Below are 14,603 nucleotides of genomic sequence, written 5' to 3'. Positions count from 1 at the left end.
TTGACCACATTTTTACAAGACTGTTCTGGGATTCAACTGCCCATTGGGTAGTGTTCTAAAACTATTTTTTTTTTTAGGAAGGGCATTTTCCCCCTGAAATAAGGAGTATTGTGCTTTCAGCAGAGCCCTTATTGTCTCTGAGTGCTTGGATAAAACCCAGATGGTTAGTCATAATAGCCACAATAAACTTTAATTTTAAGATATAGTAAAGAGAACTGAATGATGAAGTTGCTATGCTCCCTCAGGCAACCCCACAAAGGTATAACTAAAAACCTATGAGATTTGCTTTTCTTTAGCTATGCTAATAGGTTCAACTTCAAATTCTTTCACAGAGAATCAGCCAACAATCTGTCAACACAGTAGTGCAGACCAAATATTTTTGTTTGTTAGTTTTAAATTACAATATTGAAATAGTCTTAAGAAAGTCATGGTTTCAAATGATGCAATTTCCAGATTCATTCATTCTTTCTTTCAACATATTTAATCACACACTTTAAATACATAGGTCACTGGAGATTCTGAGATAAGTAAGATAAGAAAATTACTCTCAGGTTGCTGATACTGAATGGAGTGATTAAGTTTCATATAGCACTTAAGATTTGCATAACACAATCTAAGCAGCAGTAAAGAAAATTAAATATATTTATACTTTTGATCATTGAATAAAAATTAATTAAAATGTAAAACAAGCCATTATTTTCTTATTTTTCATTCATCAATAACAGATTGAGGAAGAAAAAATTTAGATTAATAAAAGGGAGTGTATAGTTAAATGGAAACAGTATAACTTTGAGTTAAAGAAGGAAAAATTGGAGTGTTATCTGCTAAAACTATGAGACCTTTAAATACAAAGTGCCAGACATCTGGTTGCTACACCCTCAGGGCCATAGCAATAAGCAGGCAGGAAAAAGGACTATGTCATTTCTCACAAATACTGACCTCAGACTTGACATAAAGCCAAAGTGTTTTAGTATGGGGCAATGTTATTTTATTGACACATGTCAAATAATTCTAATTTATGGCCATATAATCCTACATCTTGAAGTTCAGCTTTGTAGCACACAATGGAATTCAATACAATGGTAATGTTAATTTTAGAGCCAAGTAAAATGAGAACTCAACTTTTATGTTGAGCTTCATGAGTTACAAGAAGAATCTAAAGTGTTTAAGTGTTTGCTTGTTTTACTAGTTCTATGGCCTGTGAATGTACTTATATCTTTAGTTTTTTAAATAAAATAATCAAAGATGCAACTTATTTTCATAGGTGATGAAAATAAGATCTGTACATCTTATATACAAAAGGTTTAAGTTTACACAAGATTAAAAAAAAGTCCAGAGGCAGCCTTCTCAGTGGGGATTGAAGCTTTGCAAAAGCATGTCGTTCTTTTTGATAGGGGAATATATTATTTTTGAAGGAGCCTCAGAGAAGTAGTCTCAATTTTACTTGCTCATCTATGCAAGCGTAAGTGCACAAAATGAGCCATGTTTCTGAATAAAAGTACAAAACTTGAAGACACAAACAATAGATATTTTGTTTCAAGATTGTAAGTGTGCTTTAATATTAGGAAATTTATTTCTTTGATTCACTATTGTTATAGTTTAGATAAATACCCCCAACAAAGGTGGACTGTTTTGTAATTGGTCTTCAGGGTGCTGCTACTGGGGGGACCATAAGAAGGCAGACCTCAGAGGGAAGTTTTCGGGTTACTGGGGCCATGTCCTGGGAGGGGTTGTTAGAACATGAGTCTGTCTTCTCTCTCTGTTTCCTGGTTCATGATATAAGCAATTTTCTCTGCCAGGTTATCCTGTCATGATATGTTGCGCTCACTAAGGCCCCACTGGGGCTGCCCAATCTTGAAATACAACCTCAGAACCATGAACCAAAATAAGCCTTTTCTCTTTATATGTTAGTTGCTTCAGGTATTTCCTCATAGTGATGCAAAGTTGCCTAATACAACCATATTAATAGTTCTGAGAAGAAAAAAATACCTATTAGATATACTGATACTGAGAAAGAACTCAATAGTATTTCTTCCTTCATATAATATTTAGACTTCAGCCACCAAACTAGAATTTTACACAATATAGAGACATTAACATTGGGTGCATTGGATGGGGGATAAAACAAGGAAATCCACATTACCCTGGAGGTGTTAATACAGGCAGAAATGTATTAAAACTTACTTTGTGTGTGTATTTATATGTATGTGTGTATGATATAATATATATATATGTATATTAGGAAAGATTTCCACTGACACAATAATAATAATTATTTCTGAAACACAAAGAGGTATTTTATTTTATTTTTTGCTTAAATTCTTCTACTGGTACATTTTAGGTATACAATACATTGACATTTAGCATTGAGTACTTGTACCTGTACATGATGTATCTTGGTTCTTATTTTTTCCCCATTGCCTGTGCTCCATTCACCCCCTCCACCCTTCACTATTTACAAAGACTTTGTTTCCATTTTTTCCTTTTCTCATAATTTTTCCTTTCACAAGGAGGTATTTTAGAAGATTCAGAATTTCTTGAGTTTTATTTACAGGAAACAAATTTTGATTGATCGGTTGATTGTGGTACTGGGGAATGAACCCAGGAACTTTGCATTAAACTACCTTCCTTGACTTTCAAAACATTTTTTATTTTTCACTGCCTGCCTCGCAAGTGCAAGGACCTGAGTTCAATCCCCAGTACCAAAATAAAAAAAAATTACTCTGAATCAGGATCTTGCTAAGTTGCTAAATTGCCCAGGCTGAGCTGAAATTTGTGATTTTTCTGCCTCTCACAGTGCTGGAATTACAGGTGTGTACCATCATACTTAGGTAAGCATGTAATTTTTAATTTAAAAAAGCGTACTTAGAAAAAATTTATTCTTTAAGGATACCACAAAATAAAATAATAAGACTTATAGATATGGACTTGAAGGTATGCCATCAAATATAATATGAAGTGATATATAGCAGAGATATCTGGCATTGTATAGCTATATTACCATACAGAGTCCTTCAAGTAATTTCCAAATTTCAAAGCAGTAAAAATGTACTTTTATAGACACTCTCCTCAGTTATAGACGAAATATAGGGCAGAAAAGAGACAGCAGGCTCTGCACTCTCACTCACAGGCAATGCTCCAGTGCTTTTTGAATGTGAAATGATACACTTAAATATTTTTCTTAAGTAAATTATTCATAGAAATGGTCAGGGAACCAAATTGTTAAGTATTAAAATCCTTTCTTTTAGTCTTCTCTTTTGAGAGAAGTGTTTTAATAGCATGTTTTCATTTTAAGGCTTTTAAAATCTTTTAAATATGGGCAAGGATTTGGCCCCTTCATGTATCTAATATAGTTGTTTCATAAATAAATAATTCTATTTATTAAGTAACATTTTTTGTCTTTGTGCTGATTCAGGCACTGTTTTAAGCTGCAAGGATTCACAACAATGTCTCAAGTTTATGCTTCCTTAAGGCTAAGTAGTGCTCTATTATATAAAAAAAACACATCTTCTTTATCTATTCATTGGTTGATAAGCATTTGGGTTATTTCCAAGATTTAGCTATTACAAATCATGCTGCTATGAACATGGATGTGCATATGTCACTGTAGTATGATGCTTTTAATTCTTTTGAGTAGATACTGAGAAGGGGCATAGCTGGGTCACATTGAACCTCTAGTCCTAGTTTTGTGAGGAATCTCCACACTGATTTTCACAGTGGTGACATCAGCCTACACCACTCCCATTAGCAGTGAAGAAGGGTTCCATTTTCCTCATAACCTGACAGCATTTATTATTGGTTGATTTATTGATAAGAGCCATTCTTTCTGGAGTAAGATGGAATCTTAGTGTTGTTTTAATTTGCATTGAGATAAAATTTTGTTAGAATATGCCACATCCTTGGTATTAAAAAGTAATTGCTGGGTTGCAGCACTTAAGCTTCATAGTACTTTTATTGAGTAGGTTATGACCGAATGAGTTTTAGAAGTACATTTGGATCCCACCTGTTTTTACTCTTCAAATATCTATTTTTCTTGGCAGAGTCACACCCAGAGATTTGGCTCCATGTGAAGTTTGCATTCCCATTAATTCTGAAAAAATATAGGCAAGGTTTAGCACATGCTTAAATGTTAGTTAAATTTGCCCTTTTTATAGGCTCAAAGCACAGGTGTAGTCAGTTTGCACTGGTCATTATGTATGACCTTATGTTATTCTAAGCAACCATATAGCTTTTGCTGAAAAGGGATTAAATATGTATAGAAATGATTTTTTATAATTTTTTGGCTAAGATTGTTCAAGTGTTATAATATCTAAGTAAACTTTATCCTAATGATAAAATAATTCATAAAATTATTTATGATATCATTTATTCTATCCCTAGGAGGATTGTAATTTGTAACATAATGCAAACAAAGATTAGCAAACACTAGCAGAAACTCGACAGAATTGGCTACAATATGCAGACTATAGAAGTTAAAGTTATTCCCTAATCAGAAGAATTTGACTCTTTCATTGTTCAACAGATATTATTCAGCTGATATATTATGCCTGGCTCCTGGTAGGCACTCCATACTGTAATAAATGTCTATGGAGCTGAAGTATTAGACACTACAGAGGTGATGAAGAAATTAGGAAGTCACTCTTTAGAAATGAGATACATTTAGAGCCATCATGCACGGTAAGCCAGGGCTTCTCGAACCCCTCCTGTGCAAACACTTCATTTCACAGTTGAAGCACCAGCCTAGGGGAGACAACTTGCCTAGATGTGGCCATGGCAGCAAGACTGGCAGTTACATGGGCCTCTAATGGAAGAAGGGCAAGGGCAAGCAAAGTCACATCAAAGAAAGATGAAAAATGATTTGATTTGTATTAAAATATATAAATGGCTAAAGATGACTGAGTCAAGTGAAACTATGGAGTATACTGTACTGGTGAGTAGTCCACAGCCTTGTTGGCTACCATCAACTGTGGCAAGACCAGCAGTCCCCTTCCCAGACCCATCCCCTTACACTCCACTGCCTGTCCCAGTAGCTGTGAGAAATGTGACCCATTTGGTATTATCACAACCCCTGTCTTGCTGGTGTGACCTCAGTGCAGGAGCTGTGTTAGAAGCCATGGTGCAGGCTGGATGCCCATCACCATTGCACTGGCTCCATTTCCATCTCCTTTTCCTTCATCTTTCTGCCAGGACTAAACTAATGCTAGTGGTCCTTATTTTGAGAGGTAAAATTGCAGTAACTTTTAAAACTTTCTAAGGATAATTTTACTCTGGTCTTTTAATTTTTATACTGTTTATATTATTTTATCAAAATAGTAAGCCACTGTACTGAAAAAATTCAATTAATTTGACTCTACGGACTTAAAGGTCTATAATCAAATGATGTTCAGTCTTTTAAAAATTACCTAATGTATTCAATTGATCATTCTTTGTTAAAAATTTAATATGAAATAGTGATATGCTTTATTGGTAAGAGTTTTCCAAGTTTACTAATTTATACGTTTGTCATAACTATTTGTTCTCATTGTTATGCTTACTTTCTGGTAGATATTTTGACAAAAGAAAATACTAAGATAGATTAGAATCATTAAATATTACAATTTGGCATGTAGTTAAAATTTTATTTTTTCAGACAGCTTCTCATCTAATTCATTTTAACCAAGCAATGCCTGATTTTTAAGCTGGGAAATGTTTCAAGTGTATTTGTTAATAAACTGAGATAGATAAATTATTTGTTAATAAACTGAGATGGATAACAAACTATTTATTTGTTATAAAACTGAGACATACAGTGACTTACTTCATCTAAAGATGTGATCAATGACATGATGATGAAGGAGCATTCTTGTCCTATGCAGAAGGAAATATGTCTAAGCAAACTCTTCTGCCCATGCTGGTGACACAGTTAGCTAAAGATCCATACCTCTCTATCAGGATGTCTCATGATTGCTCCTAAGCAGGTTGTCGTTCCTTCTGTTTGTCCTGTGAACTCCTGTTGGTCATGTGGTGGAATAAATAACAGCATTTAAAACTTATGTTGCAAGTCATGGAGGGGTCATGAAATCAGCTTAATAAATTGTAACCAGAATTTGTTTTCAAGAAATAAGATATAATGATGCCTTTCCTAATCAAGTCCAGTGAAATTGAAGAGACAAACATAGATCCTTTATTAGTCATAATAGAGATCATCTCTATTAGTCAGCTTAGGCTGTCATAGCCAAATACCATGGACTTAGTGGTTTAAACAACAGAAATTTATTTCATTACTTTTCTGGGAGATGAAGTTTCAAGATCCAGGGGCTGGCAGGTTTGGTTTCTCCTGAAGCCTGTCTCCTTGGCTTACAGATCATTGCCTTTTCATGTCCTCATAGGACCTTTCCTCTATGTGTGCATCCATTCTGTCTTTTACTCTTATAAAGACATCAGTTATATTGCACTATAGTCCCAGATGATTTCATTTTACCTTAGTTATCTCCTTAAAGACCTTACCACCAAAAGAATCACCTTAAGTGGTAAGGGTTTGTGATTGTTAATCTTGATGGATGATTGGCATAAAAGATTTGTAGGTTAGTAAAGCATACTTTTGGTGCCTGGGTAGGTGATGAGGATGTGACTTTGAGGACTGTATGTGGTCACTGACCCATCCCTCTCTGGTTCTTTCCCATTCTCTCTTTTTCCTGGCTACCATGAGGTGAGCAGCTTTCCTCCACCATGTCTTTCTGCCATGATGTTTCTGCATTGCAGCCAGCTGACTATGGACTGAAACTTCTCAACCTGAGAGCCAAAGTAAAGCTTTTCTCTTTTAAAGTGTTTTTGTTGGATATTTGGTCACACTGACAAAAGGCTGACTAATACAGGCTGCACCATATGAATTTCAGAGGATACAGTTTAGTCCATTACACTATCTCACTTGTTCCTCTCCTAACCTCCCCACTGAAGCTTTTAATGTAAATGTCAGCACTGTACCTCCTGTCACAGAGTAGAAAAATATTTGGGTCAGGGTTAATAGAGAAAAAAATTAAACAAAAACATCCAGCAAAATTGAAACCCTATGAACCTGAATAACTAAATGAAAAATGTAACAATTGAAGGTTAAATTCTAGGAGATTTAAGCACCAAAGTTACTGCTAATTATATTGAACTCACTTTTCTTCCACTCAATAAAATATCTACAAATGAATTCACCAAATTCAAATTTGAAAGTTGTATTGCTTAAATTGCTAGTTTCAGATCAGCTATATTTTAGAATGGAAATTTTCTTTTGTGTTCTAAAAACAGAATTTAAACATGTTTAGCACCTGATTATCTTACTCATCTCCCAGGAAATATAACCGTAAGATTTGCTTTTGTTTATTTTTTAAAAGCAAACCATCATATCATTCTGTCATTCTATGATGGGTTGCTATGGTACAGCTGTCTTAGTAAATCAATACTTCTATAAATCAGAAAAAGAATTCCTAAACAGATCCTAGCATTTATGAGAATTGAATGATAAAAACATTATCGAACAATGAGAAATGATTATTCAACAATTGGTGGTGGGGGACTGGCTAAATATTTGAAGAACATATACATCCCAATAAGTCCAGGTGTATTTAAAAATTAAATATGAATAAAATCATAAAATGTATTTGAAATTGTGAGTGGACATGTAATTCATTTAGGATTACAGAAAGACACCTAAGCATGAAAATGAAGGAAAGAATCTTCAAGGAAATGTTTAACAAATGCCACCTCATAAAAGTGAAATATTACTATATCAAACAACATTAGGAGAGACTGAATTGAAATATTTGCCCCCATTTCTTTCCAATACTGAATAAAATCATACAGATTTCTAAAGAAAAAGAAAACACATAAGGATAAATACAAGAGGAGTAAAGAAGACAAGAACAAAATTTGGATGCTGTGGAGCAAAAGGATTATTTATAACGGATCAGGTAAGTGAAAAAAAGTTGATGTAGCAGTAAGGAAAACTAAGAAGCAACTTGATTTGTTCTGCAGATCCCCAAGCCTCAGGAATTAGTGATACCAGGTACCCTAGGATGTCACAGTAAGTTTAGAGGTAAAAAGAGAGGGATGAGCTGAAGTTCTAAGAAGCACTTGTTTCTAATCAGGAACGCTATGAAAGGTAACTCCTCCTTTTCTCCCTCACAAGAAACTCCTCCTTTTCTCCCACACAGAGAGTTGGAGCTATAGTCTCTGCAAAGAGCACATCAGGTGTTTTCCACCAAGTGGACTGAATGATACCCTTTATATTGTAGGCAGGGTTATTATGCCCCAAATAGTCCGATTAAGGGAAGTAAGCACACACTATGCTAAGAAACTTCTCCTTTGCCCCCTCATTGGAACTGCAGAATATGGGCTGGCAGAGAGTAAAGATTCTTTTTTGTGGAACACTGAAGAACCAAGAGGAATCTAAAAGTATGTACACCATGGATTCGTCAACAGCAAAAATATCGACACCAATAAAATCTACTCACTCCTTTACCCTATAGTGAAGGTTACAGTTAAGATCTCTACGTACAGATTTTTACCAGTGTTGATGAATGATTGTCTGGTCAGTCTCTTTCATATTACAGGAAGTCCAGGATGTGTGTATCTTCATTTTTACTCTTGAGTTGGTTAAGATTTCATGAGAAAGGATTTTATGATCTCTTTTCCAGAGCATATAATCTGGTAGTCAGATATCTATGAGTTGAGTTCAAAAACTGCATATGTGTATAACTGTTTCATTATTCAGTGCTAAAAATTGCTCTTGTAGCCAGAGTATCATCTAAATGTGAGTGGAGAATGTGGATCATCTAAGATATGCACATTTCAGGGAAGAATTTAATCAAAACAAGGGATTTAACAAGGAAAGGATAAAGACAGAGTCCAGAAAACCGTGCTTGAAATACATCATGGAGATTGGGAACCCACATGGGAAATGGTGAATGAAAAGCCATTGAGGATGAGTCCTGCTCAGCAGGCTCAGGGAGGAGATGTGTAGACTGCAGCTGCTCAGAGGCTCTGGGAGCCTGTTGGCAAATTATAATAATTTTTAAGATATAAGGAAGAAAGTAATATAATTCAAGGAGAGTTAGACATGATAATATAGAAAAGTAAGTAAAGAAAAAGCAAGAAATTACTAACTCTAGGAAAAAATGCAAGGTTGTAGGGAAGAGTAGATATGATAATATCTGTCTGTGGCTCAGCCATGCATATCACGGGACAGTCATGATCATGTGCTCTGAATATTGACCCAAGCAGTAGTATTATTGTATTGGTGTCAGCATGTTCATGGACAGGGAGAAGGTGTCAATGAAAGAGAAATAAATCTGCATCCTCATATCTGTATACCGAGAGTCAAAAGGTAATGATTGATGTTAAAAAATCAAGAAGTAGTGTGTCTACATACAACTTAGCAATATGAATATGGATGTTGAAAGAAAGATTTAAAATTCTTAATCTCCCTTGTGGTGGAAGACTGAGATAGATGAATAGACAGACATAGAGGCAAATAGATATATAGAAGGTAGATAGCTAAATATAAATATAATTACTTAAACCCAAAATAGTTGTACAAATACATTTGAAAAAACAAAACAAAATTTAAAATGTTTAGAAATTTAAAAGGAATAGAAGTAGAAAGCTACTTATAACAAGTATTATTCAAGGCTAATAGTGCTAATATGCAAATGATCTTTAAATTTACAAATCACTGGAACTACAGTAAAAAAAATAGATGAGAAGAGATAACATAGTAAAAGATGTCAAAATTACATTTTTGCAACAAAAATTACAACAATAATGAGATTTTTTTAACCCATCCAATTGGAAAATATTAACAAAGCCAAAGTGATCTACAGTCTCTACAATGAATGGTACAAAGCCCCTTCTATAGGTTATTTTATTAGAATTATGAAATGATTCAATCTTTCCCAAAAGGCATTTACCAAAACATATAAAGAACTTAAAAAATTCTCATGTTATTTAACTCATAACTCAATTTCTAGGACTCTTTCCAAAGGAAATAAAATCGGGATTATAAATAAAGTTTTATGTGTTGGAAAATTAGAAATAATCTAAACATTCAAAAGTATGCTTATTTTTGTATTTCTTCATCTGGCTGCTATTTGTACCAATGTTTTCACATCATGAGGATTTATCAAACTGTAGAATGATGATTTGTTCCCTGTTCTATATATACATATTGTATGCTACAAAATATAACAGTAAAAAGAAAATTGTTGAACACTTAACCACATTTTTTTAAAGAATCAATAAAGTGAAAATGTTTATGTGAAAAAGCAGAACTATATAAAATATTACTCAGTTTTTCAAAAGTTTCATAAATACTAAAAAGATTCACAGTGTGTTATAGAATCTTGTTATGGAAACATACAATGTTTTATTATGACATCTAAGATAATATATTGAAAAAATTATATGTGTGTAGCAAGTTTAAGGAGAAAAATTTTGGAATCTGAGATTCATTTCCTCTTTTTTCTTTCAAAACTATGCCTAATTCAGGTCACTGTGCAAGGGCCTTAATAGGTTTCTCTCCTTTGTGGTTTATTTTTGAACATTGTTCCTAACTGTCCTCTTGAACACATTTGTTACAATGAGAAAATAACAGAGTTCAGCAATGTTATCAAATCACCAACACCTCCTCCAAAGCACCAATTAAACAAACAAAAATGCATTTACTTACAACAGAAATAAGCAGCAGAAAGAATAGTGGAAAATTTGACGCAAGTCACAGAGCAAAAAACTAAAACTTAAAACAAAAAAGGTCTAAGGATAAGCCTAAATAATTTACAAAACACTCAATATAAAATTTTAAAACCTCTGAAAAAGGTTGTACAGTGACAATTTTTCTTGAATTATTGTATATGTATAACACAATAAAATTCCCAGAGAATTTGTATATCTGCTTTTTTTTTTTTCTTTTTTTTAGCTTATCTGTATCTGTTACCTCTTAAAGCAGAATGTGACCTGGGTACTCCATTTCCACTCACAAGCCTTGTTCCAAATTATTTATCAAACAGCATTCCAGTATACCTAGGAAGTTTAGTTTATTTTTCTAAACAATACTTTTCTTTGGAAAACAAGCCCCATGGAGTTTCTGCCATCAAGTTGTTTCAGTTTAACTTACTTAATACTAGAAGCCTAGTACATGCAGAATAGAAACTAGAGGGGGAAAAGTTTTAGAAAAGTAGATCCTGCAAGATGAAAACTCAAGCTATTGTAACAAATATTCCTTCAAATATTAAGATATCGCAACACTTCAGAGACAGAAGATTTGGTCTTCTAAGGAATCCAGCTTGATAACTAAACACTTTAGACCTCACAGAGTTAGTAAGTTACATGTCTTACCACAAACATCTTAACCTGTTAAAATAAACCAAGTTGAAAAGGCATTACTAGCTCTGCTTTAGTGCCTAAAGTATCACAATATCACTTAAAAGTAGAAAGAAATTTTCTCTTCTTCTTAAGCAGTTATCATGCCATTATCAACTTAAAAGTTAACAAAAAATTCCTTGAAAATATATTATCAGTGGAAATGAAGGTAGAGTACTGAGCACGCATCTGAATCATTCTTGAATCATCTTGAATCATCATGATTCAATCTGCTGAATCATTCTTTGGACAGAGTTTAGTCAACTTCTTCCATGAGTGACATGTCGTCATCTCCTTTGAGGGACGGCATCTCTTCAGTGACAGTAGCAGTGGTTTCGTCAGCAGTGGGATCATCCTCATCAATACCAAGACCCAGCTTGATTATCCTGTAAATCCTGTTCATGTGTGTCTAAAGCCAGTGGACAGGAGCACAGTTTCATAAAGCAAGATGACCAGATCCTTTACAGACTTTTTCTTGTCAAACTCAGACTTTTGCCTCAAGGTCTCAATGATGGAGTGGTCAGGGGTGATCTCCAGGTGCTTTTTTTCTGCCATATAATCCATCATTGAGTTGTCTCTTAGGGCTTGGGCTTTCACAATTCTCTCCATGTTTGCCACCCAGCCATATGTACTTGTGACAATACAGCATGGGGATGTCACCAAACGGTTTCACACAACTACCTTTTCAACATATTTCTCCAAGATGTCTTTCATGATCTTGCAGATGTTTTCAAACTTTGTCTTTTTTTTTCCTGTTTTTTTTTTTTTTTTTCTCCTCTTCATCTTCTGGAAGTTCCAAGCCCTCTTTGGTGACTGACACTAAAGTTTTCCCCTCAAACTCCTTCAGCTGTTGGACACAGTACTCATCAATGGTCTCAATCATATAGATCACTTCTAAGCCATGCTTCTGAAGACATTCCACAAAGGCTGAATTAGCTACTTGGTCCTTGATTTCACCTGTGATGTAATACCTGTGCTTCTGGTTCTCCTTCACCCTGGTGCAATAGTCCTTCAGGGAAACCATCTCATCCCCAGAAGCAGATGTGTAGTGCTGTAAAAGCTCTGAAAGTTTCTTACGATTCTGAGAGTCTTCCTGTATTCCAAGATTTATATTCTTAGAAAACTGCTCATAGAAATTCTTGTAGTACTCCTCATCTTCTGCCAGTTCGATGAACAATTCTAAGTGCTTTCTGACCCAATTCTTTCTGATGACTTTGAACATTTTGCTTTGTTGCAACATTTTCTAGGAAATATTTAGAGGGAGATCCTCAGAGTCCACCACCCCTCTGATGAAATTCAGTTATTCAGGAATCAGCTCCTCACAGTTGTCCATTATGAAAACTCTTCAGACTTACAACTTAATGTTCTTTTTCTTTCTGTTTTCAAACAGGTCAAAAGGAGCTCTTTGTGGACAAAAAGAAAAGCTCTGAATTCCAACTGTCCTTCAATGGAAAAATGCTTCACCACCAAGTGATCCTCACAATCGTTGGTCAAGCTCTTACAGAACTCTCTCATTAGGGTTTCTGATCCAAATGGGCTTTGTTTTGTTCAGTTCTTCTTGATCAATGTACCATCCTTCTTTCCTCTTCCTCCTCCTCCTCCTTCTTCTTCCTCCTCCTCTCCCTCTCCCTCTTCCTCTCCTTCTCCTTTTCCTCCAACAGCTTCTATTTCAAGTTTGTTATCAGACTCCTTTTCTTCTTTTTCTTTATCTTCCTTTTCTTCAGCTTCATCATCACTCACTTCTTTATCTTGTTCCTTCTCCACAAAAAGGGTAATAGGATAGCAAATAAGCTTAGAATGTTTCTTATGTTTCTTCACAAACTCTCTTATTCTTCTTTCTCCCTAGCACTCAGTTTGGTATTCTTTCAGATGGAGGCTAACCTTTGTTCCTTGGCCCAGAGGTTCACCTGTGTCAGTCCTCACTGTGAAGCACCCACCTGCTGAAGATTCCCAGGTGTACTGCCTATCATCGTTATGCTTGGTGATCACAGTCACTTTCTCTGCAACCAAGTAAGTATCCAGAGTAGAATCCCACACCGAACTGGCCAATCATGGAATTGTTAGCGCCAGCCTGAGAAGCCTCCATAAAAGCTTTGGTCTCCGACTTGGCGATGGTGCCCAGGTTATTGATCAAGTTGGTCTTGGTCATTCCAATTCCAGTATCTATGATGGTGAGGGTGCAATCTTGCTTGTTTGGAATAGGATTAATGTGCATCGCCTTGGCAGAGTCCAGTTTACTGGGATCTGTCAGGCTTTCATACCTAATTTTGTCTAGAGCATCTGACAAATTTGAAATCAGCTCCTTCTGGAAGATTTCTTTGTTTGAGTAGAAAGTGTTGATGATCAGTGACATCAACTGGGCAGTTTCTGCCTGGAAGGGAAATGTCTCCACCTCTTCCTCTTCCATAGGCTGATCCTGGGTCTGTGTCTCCTTTGGCATCTTGGCTAAGCGATGCACAGCATATGCACTGTAGCAGGTCCGAGTCACTGAAGCAAATTTGTATGTCTATTTTTGAAATTTGTAAATAGATTCTAAACTGTGTATAAATGAATAAAGTTCCAAGGAAATTCATTTTGGGGGGAAAAGCAAAGAAAGAGAGCTTTATTAGGTATGGACAAAATATAAGCCAAACTAATTGATATACTGTGATACTGGTGCAGCAACTGTGAGGTAGGCATGTTGAACAGAATAGAGAACTCAGAGTTCACCCTTTTATGTATGTGACAACTTAGTAGAGATGGACTACACAAGTCTTGGAAATGAGAATCAATTCAGTAAAGAATGTGGAATAATCATACAGGGAAGATAGAAAGTTAGATCCCTGTCTCACACCAGATATAAATCCAAAAAAATTGGAGATCAAGCTGTGAAAGGTACATATATAAAGTTAAAAGCAGAAGGAAATAAAATGTATAATTTTCTGACCAGACATAAACACATACACATTCAGCAATTTGATAACATAGTTGTCAACAAAGGACATCAACAAAGGACATTAAAGACAAAATGAAGAAATAGGTATCAAAATAAGGCATTTTCTCTTTTTTCCCCATTAAGTTTATTGGTACATTTTAGGTATACAATACAGTTACATTCATCATTGGGATCTCTTACCTTTATGTGATGTATCTTGGTTCTTATTTTTTCCCCATTCCCCTGCCCTCCCTTCATCCCCTCTCCACTTCCCTATTTACAAAGACTTTTTTTCTCCATTTTTTAC

The 14,603-nt window shown here is 35.0% G+C and overlaps 1 pseudogene; it reads right to left on the bottom strand.

The window, feature by feature from the left end:
• Nucleotides 1–11,638: 11,638 nt before the first annotated feature.
• On the bottom strand, nucleotides 11,639–13,822 carry LOC101705357 (heat shock protein HSP 90-alpha pseudogene; annotated as a pseudogene).
• Nucleotides 13,823–14,603: the final 781 nt, after the last annotated feature.

The sequence above is a fragment of the Heterocephalus glaber genome, unplaced genomic scaffold (assembly GCF_053883595.1).
Source record: "Heterocephalus glaber isolate CG9 unplaced genomic scaffold, H.glaber_assembly_v1.0 deba00001553, whole genome shotgun sequence".
Taxonomy (NCBI): Eukaryota; Metazoa; Chordata; class Mammalia; order Rodentia; family Bathyergidae; genus Heterocephalus; species Heterocephalus glaber.
Note: the sequence above shows the minus strand (reverse complement) of the source record. Positions and strands in the feature narration are given on the sequence as shown.